This window comes from Ammospiza nelsoni, chromosome 10 (genome assembly GCF_027579445.1).
Source record: "Ammospiza nelsoni isolate bAmmNel1 chromosome 10, bAmmNel1.pri, whole genome shotgun sequence".
Lineage (NCBI taxonomy): Eukaryota > Metazoa > Chordata > Aves > Passeriformes > Passerellidae > Ammospiza > Ammospiza nelsoni.
The window spans coordinates 10,282,708-10,306,207 of NC_080642.1; the positions used below are offsets into that span (position 1 = coordinate 10,282,708).

The 23,500-nt window shown below is 44.5% G+C and overlaps 1 protein-coding gene across 2 annotated transcripts in view; it reads left to right on the forward strand.

The window, feature by feature from the left end:
• The window catches only part of LPP (LIM domain containing preferred translocation partner in lipoma), a 317,335-nt gene that overhangs the window by 71,926 nt on the left and 221,909 nt on the right, over positions 1-23,500 (forward strand). For both annotated transcript variants that reach the window (XM_059479296.1, XM_059479295.1), the window contains exon 4: positions 21,161-21,225. The gene's annotated coding sequence lies outside the window, so the exon portion shown is untranslated. The remainder of the gene's footprint in view (positions 1-21,160; positions 21,226-23,500) is intronic.

Genomic DNA, 23,500 nt, shown 5'->3' on the forward strand with positions numbered 1-23,500 from the left:
TGAAGCCTATTCATGTGTACTCCAATTAAAATTTAATGAAGCAAGAGGATGTATTTGTATATGCTGACTAATGCAGGAGGAATAGATTCCTGTAACTCTGCTCTGCAAGCCCTTTCCTTTGCCATCAGGGCTGGATTTACTAGAAAGCTCCTCAGCAGCTGTGGACCTCCCCTGGCATGAGCAATCCTCACAAGTCTGGGCTGTTGTGCTCACAGCAAGAGGTGATGATGTCCTGAATGTGGAAGAACACAGCTCCATGGTAGGGCACAGCCTTCTCAATGAAGCCCAGCTTGGCTAATTGCAAGAGGTGAGGCAGGGCTTCTGCTCTAATGTACTCCTTTGGAAAAGATCAGGGAATTGCTGGATGTGTGTACTGTATCTGTCTTGCTATCAGCTGGATGAGTGGAGCAACACATATCAAGAAGGGAAGCCTTGTGCGCTGTGATTTTTAAGTAGGAAACTGCTGTTCAAGAAGAGGAGTCTGTATGACAGCTAAGCTGGTGTCAGAAAACAGCCAGGCTTTTAGTGCCCCTGCCTTTGCCATGGGTTCATTGGGCAGTTGCTTTGGTGCCTGTGTTCCCGAAGGGATGTGGGCCTGCTTTGCAGAGCATTTTGTTTCTGACCTCACAGGGAATGTACAAACTTCTGAGTGGACAATGAAACCTGCTAGGAGGGGTGCAGAGGCTTGCTTCATTTGGCACTGTCTCCATCTCTCCCCATGTGTTTCTACCTCTGGAGCAGCTGCAGAGCTCCTGCATCACCTTGCACCCAGGATGGGGATTGGAAGAAAGATATTAAAGGATCTCACCTCCTCATGACACAGTGCCCTGTGACTTCAGCTTTGTGCAGGGACTAACAGCCCTCCGCTGGAGTGGAATGTGGCAGTGGGGTGATGCTGCACAGCTATGTTAAATGCCATTTTTGGACAAGCAATGAAAGATCCTGCTGTATCTACTCCCAGCAATGGGCTGGGCGACAGAACGGAAATGCCATGGTGGAATTTGCCTTTGCTGCTGACCCTTGCATGACACGCGAGAGCTCCTCATCACCAGACCTTTGTTTTGCCTTACCCAGAATACAAAGCAGTGTTTCATTGCCATGGCTGGCTGTTTTCCTTCTGTCTTGACTCAGTGGCAGAACTGCAGCAGGCTTTCCAGAGACAGGCTGAGCTTTCCAGTTATCATCTGCTTCAGCCCCACATCCGTCCTGCCAAGGTTCTCGCTCGTGCTGTTGCAGTGAAGTGCTCAAGAAGCTTTCAAAGGGAGATGCAGCTTTGGAGCTAAGATCTTGGCCTTCATTTTTGGCCTGGAAAGCTGCTCTTGGAACAGTAAGCATGAGATTTCTCTTGAAACCTTCTTTGTGTGCCTTTCTGAAGAAATAGCTGGAAGGAGAAGACCTGTCAGTTGAGCTCTAAGAGAAAAACCTATTGGCTCTGAATACACTGGGGACATTATTTAAGGTCAGTTGATCTGTGAGAAGGCGCAACTTATCTAATGCAGCCTAAGGTTAGTTATGCAACAGACAGGCTGCTCTTTGTTGTGAAGAACAACTTCAGTGTGTGCCTGTGAAAATCAGAAGTCTTGCTGAAGGCGTGTTGTGTTCTGGCTGGAAGCTATTGGGTGTCCTCCTCTAGTGATTTTCCTTCTGTAGCAGATTAGCATCACGGAAAGGTTTCCAGTGGGAGAGGCACTCAGCCCTTGCAGGGTGGAGCTGCCAGCAGCTGTGTGCTCTGGTGGGTGCTGGTGCAGGACCACATGCATGTGGTGTTGTTTCAGACCAGCTTTAACTTCTGTCTGTTCCCCCTGTGCATCTGTGTGTCATAGACCAGGTCACTGCATTGTCTAGATGACTGCACAGGACAGTATTTTAAAGAAAATGCTGCATGAGGAGTGTTTTCTGACTTCTAAAGAGAGAGATGTAATAATTTGTTATTTATATTGCTTTTAAATACAACATTTGCAGTGTGCTGGCTACACGGCACTGACATCTCCTTTCTTGGAGAACCATTCTCTCCCCATCATCTCTTATTAAACATGCTGCCCTGCCAAAGTGCCATTATGTCTCCAGAGAGACTCAGCAAATAGAAGAAAGGGTATTTTTTTCTTTTAAAGTAGAATTGGTGTCCTGTGCCTTGTGGAGTAGCTAAGAGTGAGCAGTTCTGGGTGGGTATTTTTGGGTTTGAGTCTCTGTGTACAGTGAAAAATGCATTATTACTTATGCAAAGGTAAGCATAATTTCCAGCAAGATTGCCTGATATGCTTGTGGATTGTCTTCTTTCTTTGCTTTTGATTTGTGTGGTATGTACAGTGAGGTTTAGCATTTGCAAAATGAGGATATTTTAACCAGCTCTGCACAAATACTGGTCCTACGTGGTTTGTTAGCTGTGCATTCCTGGGTAGAGCTGTGGGGTGGGGGAAATAATCAAATACCTTGAGGTTTATTTTTTGGTGGTTTTTTTTTTTTTTTTTTGAGGACTTTATGTAATACACGGACACGGAAAGATTAAACCTTAAAAGGAAACAACCAAGGTGGAAAGGTGGATAGTCATAAAATGCTGTTTTTTCTCAAAGTTCAGCTTTATATATAGACACCTTGATGAAACCCATAATGTCTGTGATGGAAAGATGATTACTGTGGTGTGGTGTGGCAGTGGGGGAGCAAACTGGGGTGGCTGCAGCAATCCCTGCTTTGGGTGCCTCAGAGATGCAGATGCTCTGAACTCAGTGGGAGTGTTCCCATCTCCCTTGGAGCAGCTTGGGACCAAAAGGGTTTTCCTGAGTTGCCTCTTGCTCTGAAAGTTTTTCTGTTCTTGTAAGCTCCCTTTGAAGTACACTCAGGAGCTGCAGTTAATAAGAATTTTCCTCTGCCTTACAGAGATCAGGCTCTGCCTTCCCCCTTCTCAGCATCCAAAATGATTAGCAGTTCCTGTGAATCCAAGCCTATGGATTTTATGAAGACCCTGACAGCCAGGGGTGATTGTGTTCTCCCTGAGTGTTTCCTAAGCAGGAGGAAATCAATGCATGAAGGGCCACTGTGCCTGACATCTATTAATTACCCTGTCCCTTTACATCTAACACACTAGAAGAGGGTCTGAAAATCAGCCCCCTATGCTCTGGCTAATTGATAGAGAAACAAATTGATACAAATGAATTGAACTGGTTCCTAAAAAAAAAAAAAAAAAGAAAAAAGAAAAAGAAGAGAACATTTATTTGGAGGAGCAGTTGCAAGCTCAAGTACAATATACAGCAGTGGGAGATATTTGGTTGCAGCAGCCCCCCTGAATGGTCCTAGCAACCCCACAGAGCCCCACACTAAATGCTTGGGGATAAAACACTTGTGCTGTTGATGCTGCATCAAATGGAGGCATGTGGTGCATGCCTGGGGCAGTGGGCAGGGGGATAATCACTGTGTCCTTCCCTTAGAGGAGCTGATTTTGAAGCTTTACCATCCTGACTTTTGCAGCACACATTCAGCTGAATATGACATAAGAGTTAAAAGCTGTGGCACTTGTGGTTACGGCCTTGGGATTCCTGATATTTACTTTCTAGGGAACTAAAATTCAAAGCAGCTTTTATGGCTGTCATGACAATACTGTCAGTTTCAAAAGAGGTGGCTAAATGTGCATTGACCTTTAACTAATAGGCCATATCCTATTTTCTGTGTGTTTCCAATTAGGAGAAGTATGCTACAAATTTTTGAAAGAAATCGTTAAAAAAGAAAAGTTACTTAACTGTGAGACTTCTGCTTTTTTTCCCAAAATAAAAATAGTGAATTCTTGTCTTAGTGCAGAAGGTTTCATACTACTATTATAAGCTGGAAATCAAGATTTAATAATAGCACATACCATCTGCCACCAGTGGTGGAAGAACAAGAATGAACCCTTGACTGCTGCAAGAACTTTTAATTTGCAGCTTGGAGTGAGGTCGCAGGGCTTCACATCCATCCGTGGAGGAGAGGATGGGATTCTTGCTTACCACTGCTGATTCTCTTCCTGAGCTGTTGGGATTTTAACACTGCAAACTGCAAGTGCAACATGTTGTTCTTGCTTGGTGTGGCTTTGTGCCTTCAGAGTAAAATACAGGATGGTGGTGACTATGTCAGGCTTGACCCAGCTCTTTCTGAAGCCAGCCAGTTGTTACCAGTAAAAGCTGGAGCAGCTCTGTGGGAAGCCCAAAATGAGTTTTTTCACGTGTTTTGATGGTGGTGGGAGGTGATGGGCACACCTGGCTGAGATGTAGTTGGGTCTCTCCCTATGCTGCTTCTTAGAGGCCACATCCCTCCTCCTTGTTTTCCTGGATGCACATTGCAAAATAATTTAATATCTTTGTTCCTAAAACTTAGGCTCATTCTCATGAGCCATGGTGGATCTTTTGCTACCTTAGAAAAAGCAGAGCATATTTTTCCACTTTTTAAAATGTACTTTGCCAAATAGGTATTTTTGTCAAATTGCAGTTTCCTCCAAAACATAATTCTTTATATAGAAAATGGGATTCCACCTCTCCTAGACCTTTGCTAACAGCTGTTCTGCTAGCTAAATGTCACTGAATTAAAAAGAAACAAAAATAAGAATATGATGGCTTTGGATAGATTTTAGTTGACTGTTTCGGTCCTAGGTAGAAGTAATCCTGCTCTCTTCTGAATGTGGGGATATTCTGGGGATTACTGCCCTGCTATTTTACCCTGCAGAGCTCTGATAGTACAGCATTTTTGGAAGGCTGGGGTATGTGTATAATGTGGACATGTCTTTTGCCAGCCCAGAGGAGTGCTGGGACAGCCCCGTGGACACTCAAGAACTGAGTGTGCTGCTGGTTTTGGCAACTGAGCCCTTAGAGCTGACCTATAACAAAGTTGATGCAATGGGATAGTTTCAGGTTGGGGTGTGTAGGAAAAGGGGACCCGTGCCAGCCTTTTGAAGGTTGCTTTGATTTGTTGCTGGGCACAGTGAGGACTCCTGGGGTATTATCTGAGGATTAAGTGCAACATTAAACATTGGAGCTCACTTGTCAAAGAAAGGGCAGGTTATCAAAATATGATTTATAACCAACAGTTTACTACTAGCTACAGTAATTAATATGGAACATGATGGGGCCCATCATTAATGTGCTTTGTTGTCTCAGCTTGCATGACTGCTGCTGGCAAGGCCGGCTTCTGAGGCTAATGAGGGACAGGGAAGAAAGAAATCTGTGCTGCTGTTAGCTGATGGTAATATCTCTCCAGGTCACACGCTGTGCTGTGTGTTGCATCTGATCACAAATCTCAGCCACACATACCTGTCCAGTAAAGGCTGCTTTCCCAAATTCTCGCTTAGAGAGACACGAATTGCTGTTTGTGCCAAGGTCACTCAGAGCCAGTGACAAACTCTGTTAGTGTTCCAGAGGGAGTGCACGAACTGGTCTGGAGGATAAGGAGAAATCTTTGTCAGTGGTCCAAATGCTGCTCAGGTTGTTGATGAGGGAAGGCAGTTAATCTCCAGTGGTGGTGATTTGTGAACTTGTCCGAGGGAGGAGAAAAACAGAAGAGGCTTTTCCAACATTTTCTCATGGCCAGGTGCCCAGATGAGGGCAATGCCTGGTGCTGTTCTGCTGATGGGAATCTGTTGGCGAGGAGCTTGTGGTTGGTTTGAGATGGGTCCCACTTCCTGGTAGCCCATCTCGAGCTGCCTGAGAGCCATGTGACTTCAGCACAAGTTTTATTATCACACTAGTTTCCAGAGAGATGTTTGGAGCATTTCCCAGCATTGGGTTTAGCTGCAGCAGCAGCTTGAGCTCCTTTCTGGTGTTTTGGGGAAGGGTGGGGCAGTGATGGCTTTCCTAAGGTGTGTCAAGAGTTCATGTTAAAATAAACAAAACTGTTCCCATGGTCTGTTTGCTGTGTCAAGTCTGGGTTTACGTGCATTCCAAAATCAGATCCCACAGTGTCATCCAAATTTGAGAAGTACCTGAGGCTGGAAAGGTGCAGGATGCAGTCAGGTCTCCTGCATGAAAATTGAGCAGTGGGGAAACCAAGTGCCTTTGAAATTTGATGTGCTTGAGCTCCATGGTCACCATGATCAATTGTGACTGTGATTTAGAATGTTTTTCGCTTACTCACCCTTACTTTAAACGTTTTGGTTGAACAGCAGACCTGCAGCTGCCCACAGTGGCAACACCTAGCTTGGGGCACTTTTACAGTAGGGTGTATTGTACCATAGTTTAATTGAGCATTGCCCAAATAGTTAAGAATGACTCCTAAAGAGTCTTGTGATAGTCCAGTTTTAGCTGCTGGTATTTCCCAAGAGCATCAGGGCTGTCTGCAGGGAGACTTAAAGGTTTCAGCAGTTCTGCTTCAGCTAGAACCAGGTAAGCAGTAGTCTCATGGTCCTCTCTGTTCATCTCTTCCAAACATGTCCTTTTTGTCATGTTTGGTGATCTAATCAGATAAATTTATTTCATGTTAAGATAACATGATAAATAGTACATTTGCCAATTTTGTTTCCATGGCCTTGGTTAAAATGGTTTTTGCTGTGTGCATTTAGTCATCCCTGTTGCTGACTGTAAAGGATTGGAGGGATGTGTCTTGTAGGGTATTATATACACCCATCACGTCATTTTTTATAGATCTCAGCACTTGACCGCCTTACTTATCCCATAAAGGAGTCTCTTGAAAATTGACTGATCCCACTGGGATTTATACAGTCTGGCTGAAAGCCAAGTCCTCCCTGGGTGGGTGCAAGATGCATCAAGGAGTTTGAATATTTGTATCCCTTAATTCTTGCTTGAATTAATCTAAATCAAGGCAGCTGGGTGACTGGGTAGTGCAGTTGTAATGCCATCATTATTAAATTAATGCCAGATAGGGCATGATGATTTTATGACCATTAACAATATTTGTATGCAAACTACGAGGCTGGCCCAGAGAGATGTTGAATGGGGCATCACCGAGAAGTGGAGACTCCTCTTTAGTGTGTGATTTAGTAGGTTCACACTAGAGACCTGACCAGATGACTCAACAAAGGGTTTAAAACATTGCTGCTGCTGGTTTACTTTGCTTCTTCAGAAATATTTAGTATTCTAGTTGGTTTTAGATTTTTGTTGTTGAATTGATGTTTGTGGTGTAGCAGCAGGAGAATTTTCTCTTTAGGACCTTCAGTATATTTGACAAAGATGCATTTCTTTCAGAGCCACAGGGACAGCACAGTCAAAGATTGTGGAGTAGAGCACATGGCCAGAAACAACTATCTGGAAATTAACATTTCTGGCTAAAATATCAGTGCTCTTGTCTGTTGTGGAGAGGGCCAAAATGCTATAAATGGCTTAGTTTGGTTTGATGCTAGAGACAGTACATTACCCATCCCCAGTAATTGCAGTGTCCTTCCCATTTTTGGAGGGTTCTTCAGAAGTTTTTGCTAGAATTAGATTCGTGCTTTGCAGAGGTAGGGACAAATTTTAAATATTTTGAAATCTTTTGAAAATAGTAGCAATCTAATCACAACAAACAGCACAATAGTGATGTATAGACAGTGGTTCAAGTGTTGCTTAATAATTTTTACCCACTGCATTTGGTGGCTTGGGCCTGTCAGCATGAATTTCAATGGAATTCCAGTTGCTTTTCCAAACATAAAAATAGTCCTTTTCCCCCAAGTAAGGTTTGTGTTTGCTGCCTCATGTGTCTGTATAGACAGACACATGCACAGGTAGACTTGGTAGCAACAGTGATGTCTTGGGTGGTTTCATGCTGTATTAACGAGGAGTGTGTTGTCAGTAAGTTTTCCAGTATTTGTTAAAGGTTTGCATGGGTAATAAAATCTTGTTGGGAAAATTGATCTAATTTTGAGATTGAGAGGTGTGAGAATAAAAGGTCCTTTACTGTAAATTGTAGGTAGGTAACAACAGAAACTTGAATATTAGAAGAAACTGAGTATCGCACAAACCACACACTTTCACATCACTAAAACAAGAGCTGTGCTCACACAGAAACATGAACCTCTTTGCAAACCGCAGAAAGTAAAAGGGAGCTCTCCTGTTTCATTATTGATCTAATTGCTCTTTTCTTGATATGAGAAACGATATGAAATGCTCTTGAATATTCCAGTATGCACAGAAACAGACCATTACTTTTGGAAACTTTTAAAGGCATAGCACATAGTGGTAAATAGCAAGGTCATTTATTTCTGAGAGCCACAACTGCCTACCTAATGTCACCTAATTGTTCTACTGGAACTGTGTATGTTATAGCTTTAATGAGAACTTTCTACTCGGGAGTGATATTAAATGCAGGGGGCCCAGCCCATCTTTTCATGTGATTAAATCAGTTTTGGAAGATCTGTTGATACAATCCTTTTAAGTAACTCCTGTTTTAAGAAAAGGTCCTCTTTTTGGAGTACCTCAGTGTTGGAGTGCTTTAAAGCTCCCTTCTCACCCAAACTGCTCTGCAGTTCTTCGTGGTTGTTGCCTTTATCTATAATCTCTTTCCTTTGGTTTACAATCCCATTTAAGACCAAGTTTCCTGATTAACCTGAAAGTTTGGGCCTGCGGGACTTGTGCAAAATGTGTGTGGTTAAAACCTCGCCGTGTTTGCGTGTGAGAACAAACATGCATAGGAATGAGGTTGCTGGACTGATCCAGCGAGATCTGGACGTGTTTCAAAGCCGTGAGAGCCCGAGAGAGCTGTGCTTTTCTGGGGGGAGCTGTGAAGGTGAGCGTCAGCCTGTGCTCACCTCCGTGTTTTACAACACTCCTCCATTTATGATCTCCACCAGCTCCGCCTGCTCCTGCCAGCAGTCTCACCTCCCACTCTGCTGCCAGGCTGAGCAGACTCTGGAGCTTGCTGGCTGCAGGCAGTGCCAGCTCCCTGGCAGAGCCCTGCTCCAGCCTGTGGCAGAGCTGACACAAGGACATCCTTGGTTCTCCCGTGGTTTTGGAAGTGGCTTTCTCCAGTGGCACTGGACACCTCGTCTTTCCCTTGTTGAGTAACTTCTCTCTTGCTCAGTTTCTACGACTTAAAAGCACCTGTATCACCAAATTTGGGACTCTGATAGAATGGTTTGGGTTTGAAGGAACCCTAAAGGTCATCTTCCAGCCCTTCCCTGGGCAGGGCCACTTTCCTGTAGACCAGATTGTTCAAAGCCCCACCCAGCCTGGACCCTCAACTAGAGCTGCACAGTGGCCTTTTTCTTTTGTAGTGGGTAGTTCATCTGAAATACCCAGTGGTGAGAAAGAAGTACAATACAACCTTTGATAAAAGATTTTTGAAGCAGTTTAATTCCTTTTGAGAACTACTTTTCACTTCCTAAAATCTCCAGCACTTCAAAATGGTCTTGAGATTTGCAGAAAAGATCACTTCCAGCAGTAGCTAATAATAAAAGGTGGAGAGGAAGAGTGACTTCTCTTAATAGCTTGTTCTGAAGACATCTCAGTGACTCGTTTGATGAATCAGTGATGAATTTTTTTTAACTGAATCTCCTGGCAATTCCCTTTACCTGTATGGCATGTTAAGCTCATTGTAGTTTTCCTTTCTTGTTTATTGAGTTGTAGATTTTTTTTTTTTCCCTTCCCCAATAAAACTGAAATTAATTAGGTCTGCTTAAATCAAGATGAGGACAAGTCTCCCACCTGGCAAGAATATGATTGTATGGTTGGAGAGATGTCGTTGCTACAGAGAAAAGTGGCTTGGTAGTTTTTCAAATTGCTGTTCAAATCCATGTTCATTTTAAAGACATTTTCCCTTGAATTGTCGCACAGTCCCAAGGTATTGAAGACAAACTCAAATAAGCCTATCCAAAAGTCAGCCTCTCAGAAATCTTAGGAGCTATCTGGCTTTGGGTCTCTGCTCCTGAGCCAGTAGAAGAGGAAGCTGGCTTTTGGTTTAGGCAGATCTGGCCAAAACCAGATTTGTTTGCATTTGTGCACCAAGTTTTGTTTTGTTTTCTTTCTGGAATAGTGACTGTATATATAATGTAATGTGGGAAAAGATTAAGTAAATGCCTTTTAGAAAAGCTTTAACAGACATTTGGCAGAAAAGTAAGGAAAAGATGATTTTTTTCATTGTTTCCTCAGAGCTCAGCAAACCATTCTTTTGAGTCAAGGTGAATTGTTGATGTATTTGCAGGACTAAATAGCTGTTTCTAAGATGCAGATAAATAGTCTGCAAGCTTCCAGATGCTGCCAGGAGGAGAAGTAAACATTTAGCTTTGGAAATGTGCAGATCACTTGCTCAGATCCCCTGCCCTTGAAGGACTTGCGTTGTTGTTTGCTGCTGTTTCAGCAGCAGGAGGAAGGGCTCAGTTTGGGGCATTCTCTGCTGGGCAGCTCTGTGGCAGCAGCCCATGCCTGCCTGTGAGTGAGCCACAGTCCCCGCAGGTGGATGGCAAGAGCCAAGGGGCAAAGGAGAGAGGGTGGAAATGGAGTTTGTGTCATTGTTTCTGTACAGCTGAAGTGCAAGACTGATGTTCATTAGCAGTGGTGAATGGTAATGCTGTGCTTCCAGCCTGTTGCTAAGAGTGTTGAATATTCCTGTGCCTGCTGGAGGGCGGCTGGGGAGAGGAGAAGTATTTTGCCCTTAACTTCATCTGGGCTGAACCAGGGGGAGGAAATCCTGACCCTTCAGCTCTGTGGGATGATAAGAAATTAATTAGTAATCCCCAGGCAGGTTCAGAAATTTTAATCATCTACCTAGCTGCTGTTCTCTTGCTTTTGAGTTAGAAGTTGGAAAATACCAGCATACATGAGTTGGATTTCCATCTTTATACATCCAGTCACTTCAATTTTAAGTACAACATCTTGTGCATGTTCATGTGCTTGCCCCACATGGCACATTGAATTGTAAAAATTGAAATTAAACCCAACTTCCACTTTCCAGAAGAATGGTGCAGTTCCCACTGAAGATCATGCTGTCCTGAACTCTCTCGGTTCCTACTTGATGACATTTTCCCCTCCATCATGAATTAAAACATGGTTCTGAGTACCCATCCAGAGACAGCCGTGTTTCAGTGGCAGATGAAATTATTCCTGGATCTATGAGTTTGTAAAACACTTTGGGATCTTCTAGAATGGAAAGTGTTGTTGTTTGTTTCTCTGAGGCAGTATTTTCACTATGTTTTATTTCAATTGCTCCTGTTATATGTGTTGATTTTCATTATATCTTCAGATAAGGCTCATATGAAATGGGCTTCTGTTTTCTTTTCTCACCAGAGGAGTGATTCATATTCAAATTGAAATGTGGTATTGCTCTAAGCCAACCTTCTCCCCATGCGCTAATGGGAGGAGAGGGAGAAACAGGCATGGACCAAGCAGGATTATGTTTCTCCTACTGCATTTAGAAACTTTCCAAATGGCTTTTCAGGAGGACACGTGGACTTGCCTTGCATGGGAGAATCCTGGTCTTGTATGTTTTAAGAATATCAGATGAGCTTGTATCTGCTCAGTTCTCTTTAGGCTGCAGACGCACATGCTACTAGCATTGTTGTCCAAAAGAAATAAAAAAGGTAATTTATGATCCCTTTTAAGTTGAGGTGGTTTTGTTTTTGCTGGTCCTATATTTTCTCTTTATTCCTAACACTAGTTTTGAGAAAGTCACTGGCACTAGTCTTAGGGCAGTGACTCCACAGGCACCTTCTGCAGCATGGCCAAAGCCATCAGCCCTTGGTCTCTGCTCCTGCATGATGCTTTCTCCAAGGGAGCTGGTTGCCATCTACAGGAGAGGAAAACTGCACAGTGTATCTCATGTTTCTGTTCTGGTTAGAACTGGATAGCCCAGTGTAGTCTTCCTCAAGAAGTTTTACCACAGGTACTCAAAAACTGGAGAGAAGAGGTGCTGAGATTCCAGCTGGGGTCTTGTGTGTATTTAGGGCTGTGTTGCTCTGTCACCTGCAGCTCAAAGTGAATGTCATTGTAGGTCTTGTGGAGCCTGGTGCCTGTCCAATAAGCACCCAGACTGAGATAATATTGTATTTAATGGAAATCAATAAAATATAGGTGAATATTCTCATCTTAGTTAAAGTGACCTAGCTGAGCCTACTCAAGAGGATATTTACTGGGTTTTAAACTTAAAACACAGCTCAGTCTATCTTTTTTCTTGGTACTCCCAAGGTGGGCTTGGGCAGGTGAAATGATCCTTCCTCATTCAGCCTTTTCATTTTCACAGTTTGTGAAACAATTTGAACATTCCTAAGGTGCACTAAGGTTTTGAGATAAATGAGGAGACATTGACACTTCTAAAGTAGCACCTGAGGAGCTGCTGAGCCTTGGAGGATCTGCTGCCTTGAATACTGGTGACCATGTCCTCTGTGCTGTGTGACAGTTGAGTTACACAACAGGCTGAGGGCATTGCAAGGGTCGAAAATGTTCTGCACTTTTGTTGGCATAAAATAAGAATTTATGAGAAAGTTTTCCCAAGGAGGAAAATAAAGAAGTTGTGACAGATCTTCATAGCTGCTGGTAGGTTCATTCACCACAGGAGAGCTGGTGAGACAAATGTGAGACCTTGGTTACACGTCACCTAAATACTTTCTGACTTAAGAGCATTTGAGCTGGAATCACTTGCAATTAGCATGGGCTTGGCAGAAACTGGCACTGCTGCTGTTTGTGCAGAAACTGCTTGCACAGTCCAGTTGTGCCAGGGGGAAAACTGCTGTTAGCAATTAGCACAGGGGCAGTCTTGAGGTGGTGTCTGCTGTGGCTGCTCTTAGAGCAGCTGATGTCCTTGATGGCACAGCAGCAGCTCTACAACCAGCAGCACAGCTGTCTGTCACCTCTACCCAGTCTGTCATGTAAACTTTATGTTCTTTAACCTATTTGTCATCATAGCCACACATTTTTTAGGCAGCTGTTGGTGTCTGGAAGCTTTTAGCTGCATTGCTTGTGAGAACCTAGGGTTGCACTTGGTCCAGGGAGATGTGACCATGGCTCTGCTCTTCACAATCTGCTATGAGGCAGTTTCCTCAGCTGGCTGTGGTCAGGCTGAGGCAGACTGCAACCTGTTGCAGGCTCAAATGACCCAGCTGGGAACAACTGCCCAATTGACACAATAAATTATATCTAAATCTGTTAAATTGAGTAAATAATGAGGACCACAGGGCACCTGCTGATCCCCATAACCTGTTTTGCTGGAGGTTGGGCAAAGTGTCTCCTGCCTGCCTGCCTGCCTGCCTGATGGAGCCTTGGAGCTTGTGAGTGGGTGGCGTGGGAACTGGGGACAACTGAGGGTTCGTTCAGGGATGCAGAGTTGCTCCTTGGGGCAGAACAAGAAATGTATGATTCTTGGCCCTAGAATGAAGAAAGCAAGATGCTGTGGACTTGTTGCAACCTGTGCAGTCTGTGAATGTTTTCTTCTTGTCAGATGCTGCTGTCACATAAGTTATTTTCTTGCCAAAGGGCAGGGAATGAGCTAGTGAAGTGGGAGAGAGGGCTGCGTGTTGTAGAAATCAGTGCATCAAATGTGCAGTTCTTTACTTTCTGCTTTTGCATTGTTTATTTACCTATAGGAGTTGGGGGGGCAGAAGGGATGGTGGTGTAGGACGTTCATCTGTCTCATCCTGGAGAAGGCGTGCGTTCAGATGAGAAAGCATTATGCATACAATGCCTGAAATCAGCCCTTAAAATAGCACGCTCCACATCTTAGTAATGTATTGAATATATCTGGATAAGAAACAGTCTGATTGAAGTATTGAGCTTATTGTAGTGTGTCTGCTGTGACTCATCAGGAAATTGAAAGTCTTGGGACAAAACTCACCCCCCTTTTTGGGAGAGACGGGAATTAGTCTTAGATGGGAGGTAATTAATTATTCTGTGATTGCCGTAAATAGGTACTGAACAACAAGCTTGTACCGAAATATTTATATCCTGAGCCCTGTCTTGTGAGCCCAGCTATCCAGAGTCTCCATCACACAGAGACAGTGAAAAAGAAAGTTCTTTGGAATGAGCAGCACTTCCACCTACATGCGTTTAAGCGAGACTGGTTGGAGGTGAGCTGGTAGGCTGCATGCTGTAATAAGCCATTTACCAGGATAAAGGCTGTAGGCTACAAATGCTGTTTCTACTTAGTCTGTCTATTCAATGCAAACAGTAAAAAAGAAAAAGCTCTCTCCCTCAGTAAAGTCTATAATACTCTTAATCCCCAGTGTACTCCATGAATATTAACCCAGCCAATGTCATAACACTCCGTGGAGGCAGATGATGCATGTGCAGCGTTTTTCATCCACTGGAGAAACTGAGGCAGTGGGAAGGACTTTAGGCTTCTGGTTTTGGACCGGGGCAAAATCCTGGGCAGCAGCTTGGCCTGATGGTGAGTAGGTACCTGCTGGCTGGCCATTGGTGGGAGCATGGGGATTATGATTTTCAGGATCTAATCCCATAAATTTAGGGTTTCATTTGGAGAGATTTGCTGCTTGCTGTTGCAGGCAGTGCTGCCCTGCTTGTGGAGTCACAGAGAGTGCATTGGCACAGCTGGCAGAAGTGGATTGTGAGGGTAAGTGTGTGTGCAGGAATACCTCTGTAATTTACTGAGTAGCTATAGCCTTTATGTATCTGTCTGACTGCAGGGTATTGCTGAGAATCCAGATGTTGAGAAAAGAAGCAAGAGAATCAAGATGATCAAATACCTGTTTAAAAAAAACAGTGCCCAAGGAAAAGAAGCTTGATGGCTTTGTGTTTGTCTGCAGTGAAGTCATGGCAACAGAGAACTCATTTAGCAAAATTAACTGTTTCTCTATCTTACAAAAAAAAAAAAAAATCAAATTAAAATGATGCAAGGGAACATCCTTTTATCTAAACCCAATGAGTCCATTTGTGCCAAAGCAAAGGAGTCATCCTGGGGAGTTTGCTCCAGAGAGCACATATTTTATTGGTACAGAATGTAACAGTTGTCCCAAAGCCATAACTGTAAAAGCATGGTGCCTTAGGCGAGCACTTTCAGTAACAGGAAAACCAAACTTAGGTTCCCGCACCTGCATGCTGTTGAAATAGAAGCATAATTTCAAGCTTTTGGTTGTTTGGGATTTCAGCTCAGTTAAGATCTGGATGCAGCTTTCAGGACTATAATCTCTTTAAAACTCCTTATGGGTAATGCTTAGTTTTGAAATTATCTGGGGACAAAATGCTGATGTTGCATTGACTTGGGTGCACCCAAATACTTGTAAAGAGCCAGTTGCCTCTAGGTCCCTTTGACTTAGATTAGACCATAGGCTTCTTTGTGCCCAAGACTCGTTTTAATCTCCTAATTTAAGTAATATTTGAAATAATTCTCACACAAGCCCCAGAGATGACTCTTCTGTGCTGCTTCTGTTTTGACATTAACTGCCCATCTCCAGGCACAGACCACTCTGTGAAGCAGCACAAGAGGTGAACCACGCAGTGACTGTATTGGTAGGCACGAAAGTTCATTTTACATCACTGAGAATCTCATATTTGGAATTCAGAAATTGTTCATCTTGCTAATGAGCAGGGGCAAGCTCCAGGGAAAATATCACGAACTCAGATGTGTTGCTTGAGGCGCCTGGAAAGTGGCGCCTCTCTTAAGCAGTGTTTTCCAACCAGATTTTACTTTGTGGCTCTCTGGGAGATGGTTTTAGGCAACACCTTATGGTTTCCCTGAAAGTGTCTGACAGCAGAGAAGCAGAGTTTTTATCTGTATGAAGGAGTGCAACAGTTTGGGGGAGATTTTAAGGATGAGTCAACTTTGAGATGGCTTCTGTGAAAAATGTTGGGTAAGCTTCAGACTAATTAGAAACTTCCCCTTTCGTTGAAATCTCAGAATCACAGAATATTTTGATTTGGAAGGGACCCGTATGGCTCATTGAGTCCAAATCTTAAGTCAGTGCTCACCAGGTGAATGTAAATTGTTTTCCATTGGTTCTCATACCTGAATGACACTGATGCCTTTCTCCTTCTTTAACTTTGGTTTAAGGAAAGAAAAGTGAATACTGAATATATAGAAGGAGTTCTGATCAGTGAAGGAAAGCCACAGTTGTTGTATATCTAGGCAGATAACTCAGATGTTATTTAAAGGTGATCTATGTCAAAAGTCAATGTTTAAGGGTTCTCTTTGGAAAGCATTCCTTTCATTAGGGACCTCATGTGAATGGTGGAGCTCTTCACCCTGCTGGATCACACTTACCAGATGGGTTGCACAGCCTGGCTGGGAGTCATTGACTCTTCCCAACTCAGCCTCAGGCTGGTGTATTTGCAGTAGTGACCTGTTTCTTTCCACTTGTTCTCTCATCCCCAAGCCTGGACACGGCTAAAGCCTTGCTTGAGCAGAAGATGCCGGCTGAAGCAGCCTCCTGGCACAGCCATTGCTGTGGGCTTGGGTGTTGCCATCAGGAGAGAAGCCTGCAAGGGGGTGAGGGTGGGAGCGCAAAGCCCAGGTGATTGCTCACCAGATGTTGTCAGAGGCTTTTAAGGAGTAGCAACTCACATATCAGGCTTTCTTTGGTGAGGGATGAAATTCCCCAAGCCAGAACGTTCACAAGTGAGGCAGCCCCAGCCCTATGGGCTGCCCCAACACGCCTGGGGAGGATAAGCACAGTGGAAAAGCCCGAGGAGCTGCTGCCAAACGCCTGGGAAGATGCAGCCCACGGTGTCTGTTGTGTCTGAGATCTCTGTAAAGTCTCTCGCATCTTTCCTCAAGTTTAGTTTTCCAGTGGAGGCTGTTGCAGTAATGAGAATGTCTCCCATCTGCTCCTCACATGGCTTGGCACATTTAGCCAGAATATATATATATTTTTATTATGGGGTTAGCCAGTGGTAACCATGACAATTAGACTTATCACGCAGCAGTTTTTTTTCCCTCCTTGAGTCAGTTTGAAATGCTGACAATTAAATGGATACAGTACACTTTAGAGATCCATCAGTCTCTTTGTTGTCTTGACAACCAGAGTATATTTAGAAATGTAACAAGTACATGGAGTTCAATTGCACTTTTGCTAAAACATAGTTTTGTAGCTTGAGAATTTAATCTGTTGTTTGTGGATCCAGGTGCTTATTTGAGCTATGCCTGACGTTCTCTTTGGTCTCTCTGGGAAGCTCCAACGTTGGCTGGTGGAAAGAAGGTCCTTGTCAAGCAGGGAGCAAACCTGCCCAGGGTGTGTGGCAGGGGCTTGTGTGAGGGGCTGGCAGCCACTTCCTCCGTGGGTACTGGCTGTGCTGGGTGCCCCTGTGTACTTGTGGCTGTTGGTTTGTAGTGCAAGAGGAGCGTGTGTGCTTGTTGTCCCAGGTGTTTGTCCCTGCAGATCCAGCTCAGCAAACAGGGCTGGGCAGCCATGAGCAGCATGTCCAAACACCCTCTCCAAGACGAGCTGCTGTCAGGGTTCAGTGGCACTTTGGTACAGGAGCACAGTGCCATGCTGCATGACAGTGGCATACTGGGATGGCTCTCCTTCTGCCCCTGAGCTACCCAAGCAACTCTTGGCCATGGAAGCAATAGCAAGGACTGTTTCTCCATATAATTTCTTCTGTTTTGTCTTTGATTTGATGGGGGCGTGTTTCTTTGGTTTTAACAAAATACTACTACTATTTTTTTTTTATTCCTTCCAGTTTGACTGGCAAAATTGAGTTCATGCTCTCCCTGCTGAGCTGGAATAGCAGTGTGTGGGCTAGCTGTCTGGAGCTATGGATTTTTAAGGCTGTATCCAGGACTGGAAGAGAAGGAGGGAATTATGATGGAGTGCAATTGTGGAGCTCTAAATAAGCCTGTCTCCCAGCACCCCTGTGCACACGCTGATGGTGGGTGTGTGTGGAGTGTCTGTGTTACTCCCTGCCCTTTCCCTTTTGAGACGGGGAGAGCTGTGGTTGGTGCAGGCCCCTGTGTGGGTGTGACAGCCATACCTGCAGGTGTGGTGACGTGCCAGCCCAGAAAAGCACCTGGGATGTGTGGCCCCCATCTGCTGCCACCCTACAGCCCAAAGGCTGTGAGATAGGGGCTGGCACTACAGTGCCCTTGTTACACTCAGCACATTTCAGATCTAAGTCTGGACAGGTGTGGATCAGAGTACTTCCCTGGCTTGAGTGATAAATGAATAAAATTAAAGTCAGATGAGGAAATAGCTCAAATGTTCCCTGCTGCCCCTCTGCCTGGCTGACCCAGGGCTGTCCTGGTCAGGGCTGTCCCTTCAGAAGGCTCACAGGCTGAGGAGCTGCTAAAATGGACTTCTTTGTGGTGAGTGAGGTGTTGATGGCCTTTCATAATTGGCACATCCCATGGCAGGCACTGGGGTGTATGTGTATTTTCTGTAAAACATGAAGCAAAACTCTTCCATTTCTCCCTGTCTTAGGCTTCGCTGCTAATTGATTCTTGGCAACATTATTTGGTCAGGAGAAGGGAAAAAACCCAAGCAAAACAGAATTCTCCTTTATCAGCAAAGCTGTGGCAAAGCAGCAATCTGAACAGGAGGTTGGTTGCAGCAGATGGAGTGGCCTTTTCCTGGAGGGAACCGGTTCATTTGGTGAGAAGGTTTAAAGCAGACAGTGGTGTGTGTCCATGGCATGGGTGTAGTGGTGTTCGTGCCTGGGCAGAGATCTGTAAGCCTGGTCAGGAGTGCTGCTCTGCTCCTGGCGAGCACAGCCAGCACAGGTTTGCCACTGGGATGGTGTATTACCAGGAGGTGAGGAAGGCTCCAGGAGTGGAGTCCACCCTGAGGTCAGCTATTAGTTACAGTGACAGCCAGCAAAATATATCTGTATTTCCTTGGCTGCACAACATCTTTATGCACTATACCCAAAACATTAATAAGGCTCAAAAGGAGGACAGAATTGCATGATTTTGCTTCCTTCTTTCCTGTGTTTCTTTTTCATTCATTACCTGTCAAATAATATGGTTGATTTCTCAGTGTACATGCACAGCTCAGTTTAGGTTTTATATTTTCTTTCTTCTCTCCATTTCACCAATTTCCCAATGAAAATCCTAAACCAGTTATATTTTCATTCCAGCTCTGTTTGTGGACTGTTAACATGCTTTGTTTCAGTGTTTAATAGCTGCTGGGGTTTATTCTTAAAATATAACCACCAAAACCTAACAACCTAATGACTATTCAAGAGTGCTTTAAACAAGTTATCCCAATCCATCTGACAAGGATAATGGTCTTCTATTAGAAGATACTTAGCTGGAGGTTGGATGAGCTGTAATGTTTATGGGCCTGCAGATCTGTAACCAGACAAACTCAGAATGACTCCTTGGATTTCAGTGGAGCTGTATTTGTTTATTACAGCTGAGGCTTAGGCAGTACTTTAGATGCAAATTGCAACCTCTGTGAAGTTAAGTGGGGTTTTGATTTAATTTCTGGAAGCAGTAATGTCCACAGAGAAGCGAAGAGCTGAGACCCACACAGCCTGAAGTCTGTAACTTTGGGTTGCTCCCTTTCACTTACTGTCAAGATCAGATTCCCTTGGTTGGGGCTGCTAATTAAAATGCAGCTTCTCTTAAGCATCTAAAGGCAGGCAGGAGAGAGTGGAGGTGCAGCCTGTGCACGTTATGTATCTCCCTCCACATTTTGCAGGAAATGCCAGTGCTTGGGTGGTTCTCACTGACTTGTGGTTGGGCTGTTAACCTGGAGCTTGTACTCTCAGCTCCAAAAATGCAAAGGCTCTGTGCTGAGTTATCTGGCTCTGATGTACAGAGAGCTGGGATCTCCTTTGCCCCAGCTTACCCGTGTCCATGCAGCAGTCAGGAGACATGGACCACTGCTCATCACCCTCACTGTGTGTGGCATAAGTGATTCACCATGCATTCATTTCTGGTCACATAAGGGGCATCAGTTTAAAGCAGGCTTGAGACATAGGTTAGTGTTAGCTATTTGAAGTCTGAAGTCTGAAAGCAACATCAAACAGGGAGCAGAAAATGTATCATGCACAGAAAAATCTCTGGGATTTGCTTCTCCCTTTAAAAAATAATAGTAATAAATTCCTAACTGTTTGCATATGCTGTCTCCTCTGTGGTCAGGACACCTGTCTGCTTCTTTGCTGATACTTGATACAGGCTTACAATGCTTGCAAAAATGTTAACGTGAATTTTTTGTCATGGCAAATATGAAAAAAATATCCAGTGTCTGTGTGGGCAGGTTCTCAGCAGATTTTTCTTTGCTTTTTGTACTTCGATGTGGATCTGAAGCAACTGCAGAAATTCTGCTGCCCTTCCTTCACCACAGACCAGAAGGGCAAAGCTGCTGCCCTGGTTCTCCTGAGCAAGACAGCTGATGGTGGGGCTAATGTGTTTTAGCCTGGCTTCATTAAAGAAGCAATACATGCACCTGGCTAGAAATGTCTCTCCTTCTCTTTAAAGACTTTTGATCCTTGGCTGATCTCAGGAAGATAGGGGTGAGGATGCAGTTAGGAGGGGCTGGGGGTCACCTGGTGTCGCCAGGAGCATGGTGGGCTGGGAGACCAGGGGTATGTCGAGGTGGACCTTTTGCTAGTCATCACTAGTACCTTTTAAACTTGCTCATTTCTTCTTCAGGACTGAGATTAAAAGAAATAGAAAACATCAGAGTAAGCTCAGATATCAATAAACTGGAAGTATTAAAGACTGCTGGTTGAAAAAAGCTTGTGGTAACTGGACAAAACTGTGCTTTCTCTTTAATTGGGTGTCTTTGGAGGCACCCAGAAAGGAAACCAGGGCCAAAGGTGGAGGTAGGGTTTGGGCTGTCCCACCCTGACTATTTTTGCACAATGGCTGTGTGTTTAATGCGTCCCATCCCTGCTTTGGTGCTCCTTGATGCTCGCATGGCAGAGCCAGTGCTGTGGGAGTGACTCATGCCTGGCCTTGAGCAGAGGCAGAGGCTGGGGAAGAAGAGGCCCTTTAAGCATGAGAGGCAGAAGGGCGTCTGGTGAGGCTTAAAAAGGGACTTTGTTACCTGCAGCCCTTACGTCAGTGCCTTTCACCAGCTCTGCAGTGATTTAAAACAAGTAGCTTCTTTTCCAAATAAACCTCAGCTACCCCAACACTTGCTCAGATGTAATCTGTGCTGCCAACGAGTGAAAAACCCCTATATGGGTCAAAACAGGGACAGACTGACACATGACTTGTGTCAGAGGAGAGGAAAAAAGGCTGTGGTCTGCTCTGTACAGGAGGGCAGCTGGCCTTACGTGCCCTTTTGGGGCTGTTTTCTTGGCGAGGCATTACAGCCAGCTTGATTTACTTTCTGCTTTTACAGTGAGCAAAACATTGATTCTGACCTTTCTGTTTGCACCCACAGAAGTCCCTTGGAAGTGCCTGTCTGTACGTCTGACTGGGTGCCTGACAGGGCTGCCTTGCTTCCAGGTGAGGAATGGATCAACTCCCAGGGCTTTTGCCAGATGCTGAGTTTAGGGACAGTGGGAAGACCTCAGTACCATGTGGAGTCCTCAACAGCTGATGGGCATTTCTCCAAAGCCTGGGGGGGTGGGATACCAGCCTGCCCAGGAGGCTTGAGGTGGTTTTACTGTTTCTGGGTGCAAGCTTGGAATTAGCAAACATGCAGGCCCTTCTGCAGATTGGGAGTGTTGCCTGGGACCAATTGCTTGGTCCTGTTGGTGGTGTTGCTTTGACTTCTCTTTTGAACAAAGCTTTCCTGCTTGTGGACCTGAACTCATTCCCCATCCATGGCATGGCTCTCTGCAGGCTGTGAATTTTCCCAGTTGTGATGGAGGGATGGCAGTACTGTTAGCTGAGTCTAACTGTGCTTCAGTGGACAAGTAGAAATTATTGTGAGGAGCAAATTAGTTCATTCTTCAGAATTGCCAATTCTGTCAAATTCGCTGGAGATATTTAGCTGTGACTTAAGGATCACTATGATGAACCAGCCCAAAGTATTGTAGGAGTCCCTTGCTGGATTATGTGTAGGATGCACACTGTCCTTTTTGCCCATCCCATGATAGAATGGTGTGATTGCAGGGCAGTGTCAGGGCAGTGGGTCTGTCCTCAAGCCTCTCTCAGTTGTGCCACCCCAGCAGACAGAAAGCTGCTGGAGGTGCTGCAAAGTCACGGCAACGTGGGAAGAGAGCAGCTTGTGCAGCCCTGGTGGGAAGCAGAGAATGAGAGACCAGCTGCCCTGGTGATTGTGACCAGTGGAGCTTCTTTGTTTGCCGTGATGCTGCCTGACTTTAGGAGCATGAGATGGGCCAAAATCAGGAACAGTGAATCTTCACTCTGTTGTGTCACTGAATTTAATTGCACTCTCATTCTTTGCTTTTGATACACAATGTACGTCCCTGCTTTCTGCCTTTACTCTCTTCTTGAGTCTAATTTTTGTGGGGTTTGGGGTTTTTTTGTGGGTAAATTATGTCTAGGTGGAGATGAGATTTCAGTATCCTGTTTACTGCGAACAGTTGGGGCCATTAATAAATGCTGACAGACAAAGACAGACCAGGGATTAATAAGTAGAGGACAGGAGATTAATAGCAAGAGCACAAAATCTGGTTCAAGGCCTGATCTTCCCAATTGCTGGGCTATGGAAGATTAATGGTAGCTCTTGTGCTAGTCTCACTCTTTCTGTGGTGGCTTTCCTGGCTAGGTTTAATAAACCATCCCAGTGGGTTGCTATAAATATGAAATCTAGGAAGAAGCCCATTGTTAAATTAACTTAAGATGTCCTTACGTTAACTAAATGAGACAGTATTAGTTTTGTTTTCTAGTCAGCACTTGAGCAACAACATCAATGAATTTGTGAGTGGTGAAGTCAGATTTTCAAGTGCTTACAACTCCTCTCAAGACAAAAACATATCATAAAATGTATTTTGTGAAGCAAGCTGTGTCTGACAAATTGGTTTTTTACTCTGTGTCCTGTGCAAGAGATTGATTTCTCTTCTCTTGACTGGGTTTTCAGCTTTATTTCTGTGAAAAATTGGGCTCTTTACCTGTTGCATCTGGCCTCGCATTAGGTTTAGTGTGAGATTAGATCATTGCAAGAAAACACCAGCTTTGCAAAGAGCATTCCTGGTTAAATTTGTGGGAGAACTGAACATGGGACTGTATCACAGCAAGTTTTATTGTGATAGAAGGCTGTTCAGGGTATCCTATATAGACAGTCAGCTTCCAAGTCTTTCTTTTTAGGCTGGAACTGTTGATTTAAGCACTCCTGTAGGCTTTTGACCTCTGCCCTCAGGTATTTTGCACAGACTCTGCAAAGATGATCCCCAGCCCTTGGTGCATAGGGTCACAGTGATATATAGCAATGTGTATGGCTGTGTTGGGAAGGAAGCAGCTGTGTCCCTGTGACAATGAGTGTGATGCAGCTGGGACTGACATCAGGACTGCATGCAGCAATAGCTGGATTTCTTTTCTGGGGAAGAAAGCCTGTGCACTGCCTTGGTGGCCCTGTAACAAAGCTCTTCCCCTCTTGTCTGCTCTTGCATGCAGTGCCCTTGGCTTTTCAGAAGTTAATTGATTTGTCTATATTATGAGTCTCTCTTTAATTTTATTTGTGTAAAGAAGAACACACGCTAATCTTTCTCCAGAGAAATGTTTTGCGTTGCTCCTCTTTGAACGTTGGCCCTGGGTCTGCTGTTTCTTAATGAGCCTTTAACTGCACAGCTATGGTTCCCACACACTCCAGCCT